This window comes from Anopheles stephensi, chromosome 2, assembly GCF_013141755.1.
Source record: "Anopheles stephensi strain Indian chromosome 2, UCI_ANSTEP_V1.0, whole genome shotgun sequence".
Lineage (NCBI taxonomy): Eukaryota > Metazoa > Arthropoda > Insecta > Diptera > Culicidae > Anopheles > Anopheles stephensi.
The window spans coordinates 64,880,359-64,888,942 of NC_050202.1; the positions used below are offsets into that span (position 1 = coordinate 64,880,359).

The window sequence follows — 8,584 nt, forward strand, 5'->3', positions numbered from 1 at the left end:
CATTTTCTTTTCTTGAACGCCATCAAGTTCCAGTGCCCTTATTGCACCCGAAGGGTAATAAATTACATCTTCAACAGGGCTGGCAAGATTTTCATTCCATCTGAAGCACCTGCTCGTGTGAAGTATGGCTCCGGTGAAAAGCGAATGGTAAGCGTTTGCTGGCTGGCGTGAAAAACCTAGGTCAAGAGGCCATAATGCGTTCGATAATTGGTTGTTCCTAGTAGCACTGCGTTCATGTTACAGCGCTGTATGGACAGTTTTATGGATTCCTGTTACGCATTTTACGGGCGTATCAAGCCTGCAAGCCATTTAACAGTGTAGCAGTAGCGACAGCATTTTATTTATGATCAAGGCGTCCCATGCATCCTATTTCCCAATCCACCGTCCCAACCGTTGGAGTGCTTTTGCCAGATTTGAAAATAAAATTCAAATCAAATCGAATGGCAATAAACGGGGCAGTAAACACCACACACCGACACCAGTGATCATCTACCAGAGCATTCTCTTAGATTCGAACGGCTCCAAAAGGCGGAAATTCGAGCGTCAGTGAAGGTGTCGGCAGGAATACGCGTTCGAACAAATTGATGCAAGAATTTCCACATCAAGCGAAACCTGTTCGCACCATGCCCACGCTAGAAGAGCAGGTGTCAAGAGCAGCATAAAATATGTGTGCGCTTCGTTGGCCCGTTCCGGCGATCATCAGCACGATTGAGCTCATAAATTTGGCTCTTCCGAATCGATTTAAACCATCGAATGCGCTGGGAAATGGGCGCCAACGATGCGAGCCCAAGATTGCGTGCCGTAATCGATTGGTGATCATGTTAGGCCCTCGAGTGGTTTGAGCCGGGCGATTCATTTCATGCTTCTCGTTAGCGCTTGGTTTCGACGCGTTCTTGTTACTATGTGGTTGGTAGGTGGAACAGGAAACGTCGCACGAGGTGAAAAATGGTTCTACAGTGGATCATGACGAGTTAATAAGAATTAAATTTATGGTAGGATGCATAAGATGATATGTATATGTTTTCCCTCTGATTAAAATGAGCACAAAGAAGATGGGCAGCTATTCTAAAATAGTTCATATTCTGTACGTTTTTACATAAGGATGTAAAATATGAGATCAATTTGAAATTGAAGCAAATGTCGACGGCCTTTCTGTGGGATCGAGCTCACAACTCAGCGCTACCGACACGATCGCATAGTTTCTCAGCTGCGAGGCATCCGTTGGAAAACGAGGCAGAAACAAAAAAAAAAAAAAACTCACGGTCAATTGCGAGGGCGAAGCGCAATTAGATCGCGAGTTTTCGCTCTTCCTGCTGCTCGTTCCATGCAGCAGCTTTCGGTAAGATTTTCGAAGTCCAATTCCGAAGTTTTGCAGTTAGCTGCGGCCGAATATGGTTGCGGGCCATTGCTGGCATTTGGTGTTTAGCGTCTAGTTGTTTGGAAGGGGGGGAGCGGTTGAGAAAATTAGTTTTTCCTCTCCCGTGTATCAATGCAGACTTTTAGTCGGTTTTTCTTCGCGGTGCAACACATCCACATCCCCTATCCTCAGTTTCATTCTCACAGGCGGATAGCGAGAGGATGCTGTGCAGGGTGCAAGATCATCGAGTTGGTGAGATAAATTTTATGATCATGATGATCATGATGATTACAACCATGGCAGTGGGTGGTTCGTTCGCCTCGGATCGTCATAATTTGGGGTGTAAGAAACCGAAAAAAGGCAGAAACAAAAACTGAAAGTTGGACCAAACATTGGATGGGTCTGTTATGGGAGCCTGACTGGGAAAATTTCTTCGGCAAGTTTGTGTTTGTGTGGGTGTAGTTGAGCCTTCGCAGGCATGAGCATGGGAGCTGATTGAGGTTTGCATAAATCATACAACCATCAAACATTCGTCGAGATAGTGGTAGAGGTGTAAGGTATTGTATGGATTTTATTCCACAGCGAATGACATTTAATTCCCTCTGAAGATTTGATGAGGAAAGGGATGAAATAAGCTTCAAAAAAAGTTATAAAAATCGCTTATGGTTGTCCGATTTTGTAGCTTTACCACTTTAAAATATGTTTGCATATATTTGATAATCTTTTTGCAATCAAGGGTAAAATAATAAGATCGGAAATTCAAATCCTTTCAACGGAATTTGTTTGATGGGTGAGTATAAAGAGTTCTACATAAACAAACTCTAAAGCACCCTCTCTCAGCTACAGGCTCCACGATCTTATCTCTTGACAAAATGGAAAACAATCCCTGTCTTTATGTTAATAAGGCCCAGCGCAAGGTGCAATCGTAAACCAGTCAACCTGGTCTGGCCAGGGTTATTTTATCTTTTCATTTAGCTGTCATGATTGTGCCCTAACCGCCACTTTCCCCCACCAGCAGAACAACATCTTCATTCGGCCTGACATTTTGCTAGGATTATGCTATGAATGGAGTTGTCTTTCTTTCTCGCTGTGTGTAAGTCGCTAAGCGATACCTCTTCAGCGGTAGGGGCAGCATCCATTTTTGCCCAAAATGCTCCAAAGCTGGACCAGCGTTAGATCGAGGGAAAAGCAAACAAACGCCACCGAGGCAAGTTGAAAGAGGGTAAACAATAACGTTGTCAAGAATCTCGTTCCTGGGGACGGAATAATTTTGTTTGCTGCCACGCTCACGGTGCATCCGAATGTTTGTGCATTTATCAAATCCCATGACGAAAAGGTGTTTGCCGGTGTGGGTCGTACAGTGGAGTGTTGTATTAGACAGCGTATCGCCGCTTCGACAAATGATTGTAAAACAGAAGCAATATCAAAATTACTACCGTTGCTCATTATTGTCGAGTTTTAATTTTTGCGCCATTTGCTTTGCTGCCTTATCGGCTAGCCCGACAGGGGCATTGGGGAAGATTTATGACTTGTCAGGTCAGTGATTTGTGCTTTAAATAGGACTAATTAAACTGATTCTGCAGGTGCCATGAAGTGAGCTTAAAGCAACCATTCCACTTTCATCGGAACCGTTTGGCAAACAGTTATTAAAATTGTAATCAACCCACGCGTGTGTTTGTGATTTATTTTGGCAGACGATGAATATGCGTGCGTGAGGGGGAACTGTGTTCCTTCTGCTCCCTAATTGCTACCGGTTCTATCCGGTTGAAAGCTCGAGCGAAAAGATTAAAGTAATCTTAGCGGAGGAGATAAATCGAGAAAGAGTCGGATAAATTATTCATAAAACACGTGCCAACGCCAATGTGGTGTTGTGTGCCGTTAAATTGTTTACCATTTAAAAAAGCGGCCATTTGATTAGCTTTTAACATCTCTCGGCCGGGCGCTTGGCAAGAGCCGGTATTAAAGGGGAAAAAAACGATCAAATTATACCCATTTTTGCAAGTCTCATTTACGATCGCTTAAGGGTTACTGTTGTTGTTTGGGTGTGGTCGATGTTTGCATAAAGTTTTTACACCTTTCGACGGTGCCAATTGGCAAACCTAAACGAGGTCAAATTTCTGGGTTCTTCTGTGGTTTTTTCGCGCTCATAAACCGATCATGCGGTGGTTGATCTTGTTGTCCCCACCCTCGATACAGCGCCGATTACTGGTACGTGAAGAATTTGTCAGCGTCAATTAGTCCCGTTGCAGCTTTCACCAAGAAGAAAATGTGCCGAAAATAACGACGGTGGCAAATATTGACGAATCTTCATGCACCGTAACCGAGCCCGATGTTCTTTCGAGGTGGGGTTGTATTATGTGTGTGTTTGTGTGTTATTTAGTTGTGGCATCATTTTGAGGCCATTTTTTCCCTTTTACAGTGCCAAATTGCTTCTCTTTCTTTTCCCTCGGTGGATGCTCGTCTGAGAAAACACAAACTATAATGCCAGAAAGCAGTCTTCCTACTTCTTACGCATTCGTGACCGACCGACGCGTCTATTACACCGTTTGCTTTAATTCTCGACCCAAACAAACTAGCGGTACATCGCGGGAAAAGGAAAAATATGGCCACACAATGCTACCACAGGCTGGCTATGCCGGCTAAACTTTCGCATTATCGCGCAAATGACGCTCTCGCGGATGCGGTCATATTTTTTGGGCTGGATTTGGGGCTTTTTTTTCTTCTTTCGTTTATCCAATTTTAGTGCACGGTAAAGTGTGAATGAAATCATGCGAAAATTGAACATTGACGCTCGGCAAAGCGACCGGCAAAGGTGCTGCTGAACGGTTGCCCTCGAATCGCACAATGTTTCTTGGCTTTTTTTTCTGCCGGCATATGCGTCATTTCTTCAATGGGATTATAATTCGGTCATCTGCTTTCATTGATCGAGCCCGCAACAATAGTTGTGCGCGCACACACAGCACGTCAGATGTCAGACCGGATCGAAACAATTGATGTCAGCTTAGAAACTGTGGCGCGGAAAATCGGAACGCCGAAAAATATTGCTTTGGAAGCAAAAAAAGGGGAAACCAACACAGATTCGGAATCGGAAAATCGTAGATCGATCGATACATTTTTCGGCTGTGGTTGGGGAAACAGGAGGGTGGTAGGAGGAACCGAGGAAAAGAGTAGTGCGGTATTTATTCGGCAAGTACTTGCACAGGCAGGTTTTTCCTCGCTTGCACCGGCATTGAAGTTTCTTTTCTATTCCGGCACACGCGTAATGCTTTTCTTTCTTTTCACCTAAATCGGGGACAATTCCAATAATGTCCGGTAGCAGGGCAACTTGTTCGGGGATGCTCGATTTTTTTTTTATTGTAGCTATTATTGTACTGTTTATTACCCAAAAAAATGGTAAGCTTCTCAATCCGGTGCGTAACGCTTAGCTTAACCTCAATCGCTGCCCGAAACCGAAATTTGACATCGTTCGAACGATCGTGTAAATATCGAGTAGCATTAATCGCTGAATATGCATACCGTCCACGGGAAGCGGATCAGCGGACCGACCTACCGCACGGACAAAAATAGTTTCCGCCGATCGATTAACAGGCTCGTAAACAAAGTGGGCTCTTGGTCGGTTTCGTGCAGAGCCATTTCGGCAAGAACTTGTTAAACAACCTGGTGGTGGTTGGTGGAAGTGACCAGGTGGTGCTGGTGGTCTGGTGGTATTTAAGCATCGTTTTTGAAACCATAAAGAAACGAAACTCCACTGCGATCTGGCGCTTTTTGGGGAACGATTTAAGAGTTTGTAAATGAGCGATGAACTTCAAGCGCCTTGAAAGAATAGGTGGACCGTTCGGAATCGGTTTACGATCAGCCACGGCATTTATGGTCGGTTTTATTGCAATATGACCAATTTTACATACGCAAAGCGAGGACGAACAGCGAACGCGTTGCTAAAGGCTTGCCATTTCACCCACAGCAGGTTTACGGGGAAAAATCATTGAGCACGGCTTCCGAAAAGTGGTGAAAGCTTACAGCATGCAAAGCAGTATATTGCAGCCTTTATTAACAAGTTCGCGCTCTGTTTGTTAAAAGCTTGCCGAACTAACTTGTATTGCTTGTTGTCCGCTCGCAAAAAAAAAACATAAATTATTCAACGTTTTACAGTTTTATCAGTCTCCCACTGTCTGTTAATAGAGTCTCCGAGTTTGTGAACGAGTGAAAGTGCCATTATGTCTAAGATCGTTTGTTTTTTTAATTGACTTAAAATTTGATAACTCCCAGACTTTGAGAGACAAACAACACGATGCATAACGCTATAAAGTTTTATGTTTCGTAGCTGTGTTTTACATAATAATGAGCTGGTTTGTTGGCTCATAGTATGAAAATAATATTTAAATGCAAAACAAAATGCAAACACTTTTTTGTAGTTGAATAAATTGTCGTAAAATACAGTCTAAATGCATTCAAGAAAACCGTTTTCTTAGAGCAGTTTGGATCGAACAGACTGAACAACTCTTCCGCTGTCTCTTGTGATGCAGACAGCTAGAATCATGTCCCAAGTGTTGCTTTAGATCTAATTCGACTTGCTTAACATGCAATCGACTCCCGGCGTATCGGATTCGACACATTGGGAACAATTTGCTCGCATTGTCACCGGTCTACGCCCCGCTTAAAGAAGTCAATTTTCTGCCGCATTACATCGAATGAGCCACAGCGCATTGAGCCTCGGCTTCGATCGTTCCGTCGGTTCGGAAACTGATGATGTGATGAAAAATAGCAACATACAACCAGAATATCGAGCAACGATGACGATGTGGTTGAAAGAGTAAACAAGACGGAGCAAGTGGTGTCTGGTGTGTTGGGGTTCGTCTCCTAGCTGCTGGGTTCTAGCAGGAGACAGTGTGATGGGGAAATGAGATTTTCTACTGATTTTCTTAGCATCAATTTTATGTGTTTCATCGTTTCAGATTGCCTGGTTACTTGAGGCTAAACGAGGGCCGGTTCTTTGATGTGAGAGGATTAATTTATGCTTTTGATCATGCAAGCCTGCAGCAAGCATGGCGCACAATGGTGAGCTTAATTAATTTTGTAATGTTTTGCATGCTGATCAGGAAATTGCATTACTCGTTGATAAGGATCGGTGCGGCAAACCACCAAGAACAATTTGTAATTGACCGATGACATCCTTTTTTTTGTAGACGTTTATAGCGAACAATAAAAAATCCCCATTGAACAATTATAACTTCAGCACGCGATGGAGATGCAGTATCATCGTGAGACGATCGCTGCATCAACATTTACGACCACCTAGTAGCTGATAGGAATCGAAGAGGGTAAGGCTGTACGGTGGGTGGGCAATAAAATAATGCCATGTGGAAAAACGGAACAGGAAAAGCAACTAGCCATTGAATGGGGGGGATGAAAAGCTAAAGTCGGATTTGCTGGTGTGCTTCGGTTTTTTACACCAGATTTATGGTCCAACCTAAAACTGAACATGTGTTGCCCCAATAGCTGAGGGTTTTACAATACTCGGTTCATAAACGCATACACTGGACGCAAAAGAAGTTTAATTAATAATTGTTCGACTATCGTGATCTTGCCTGGGTACTGTTCTTGAGCTTGTCCATTATCGTGCCCAACGAATTTTAAGTACGCTATCAATTGATTTTAGCCCTTATCGTTTGTTGCTCGAATCTCACCACCAACGGGACACAACTAGAGGGTGATTAATTAAGATTCTTCGCTGCGATAAATCTTGCCTGTCCACAATCAAATCAACTGCGTGTAAAATATGGCAAAGAACATTGCTAACAAACTGTTCTGCAAGCGATCAGTGGTATGATGCATCATCATCCAACCTACCTTTGATGTTGTTCACTGGTAAGACTTTCTTCACACCTTTCTGCTCAATATATCTTAACTGCCAATTTCTCGGTTGAACGTTTTATGCTGCTGGTTTTTAATATGATCACTGAGCAAGAATTCTCTTCACCACACTTTGTTTTGGAACGTTATTTTCTTAGCCAATTACGCACAAACGTTACGCAGACACGATAAGCAGGCACCTTATGTATCCGTTCGGTCTTGGTTTCAGGCTACACTTTGCAAGCAGATTGTAACACACAGTTTAACCAATTAGCACGGAAAGAAACAATTGCTATTGAGCACGATTTTAGCACGTATAGCAAAAATAGTTGACAAAGTTGGGGAAATAATTTCACTGAACTGAATGTTTTAGATACGAAATCACTTTACTAACATTGCCAACCGCAAAGGGTGCTTTGATCAGAAAAATATCACTCAAACACCAAACTCCGAAAAAAAAAACAACCGTGTTGGGTACAAAACAGCAAAACCGAAGGAAATTTGAATTTTCCCGTTGTCCAGGTTGCAAGCAAACTCCGGTCCACTGGTATCCGAGCGTTGATTATGCGAGAAAAGTGTCGGGACTCTCGACGGGACGCGCGCACGTGCACTCTGGCCAACGACAGCTGGAAAACTGAAAGCCCGGTAGGTACGCGATCCGCCGTCCAGGGTTTGTGGCCGTGCTACCAAACCAACCAACCGCCGGGAACACGTACTACTCCGTTAGCTTGCGCTTGACGGTTTGATGATGCCATCAGCAGTGCTGATGACGACGATGATCATCATCACGAAGGCTGGCGCTAATGTTGGCGCTCTTTCTCCTGCTACATCTTGAAATATTCATTGCGAGAGTGGGAAAGTGGTCTAACGGTTGAGCCACCGCGCGAATGAACACCGATGAACTCATGGTTCGCGAGTTTCTGCCTAAGGGTGTGTGTGTGTGGATAGGTAACGTAGGGAAAAGAAGCGGGGAAGGAAAGTGAAAAAAGTAAGCTATGAATGAAATGCGCTAAAGCTGCTGCGGTGTACGCGGGCGCGAGCGCGCGCGCTCACAACCGCGATCATCCAACGCGATCGTTGTAAGTGCAATGAAAGAAAGGAGATCCGATCTAGTCGGTGCGACCGAGATAGCTGGATGGCTAGAGTAGTGAATGAGATGAAAGATGAAAGAGAAGATCTTAGCAGAACTTGCCGATGACGATGATGATGATTCGCGCTGAGTAAAAAGCAATGTAGCGATAATGAAACGGAACCGAGCGAAACGATGCGCAAATAGTGCCGGGAAAAGGAGAGATAGAGCAGCATAATTTCTTTCTTGGCTATAACCGCAAAAAAGTGGAAAAAATCGTGGCTGCATGAGAGATGTTGAAGTTGGAG

At 43.9% G+C, this 8,584-nt stretch overlaps 1 protein-coding gene across 1 annotated transcript in view; it reads right to left on the reverse strand.

Annotated features, from left to right (window-relative positions):
- Positions 1–7,821, reverse strand: part of LOC118503580 (uncharacterized protein DDB_G0271670) — a 55,326-nt gene extending 47,505 nt beyond the window's left edge. The window contains exon 1 of the mRNA XM_036037020.1: positions 7,205–7,821. The gene's annotated coding sequence lies outside the window, so the exon portion shown is untranslated. The remainder of the gene's footprint in view (positions 1–7,204) is intronic.
- Positions 7,822–8,584: the final 763 nt, after the last annotated feature.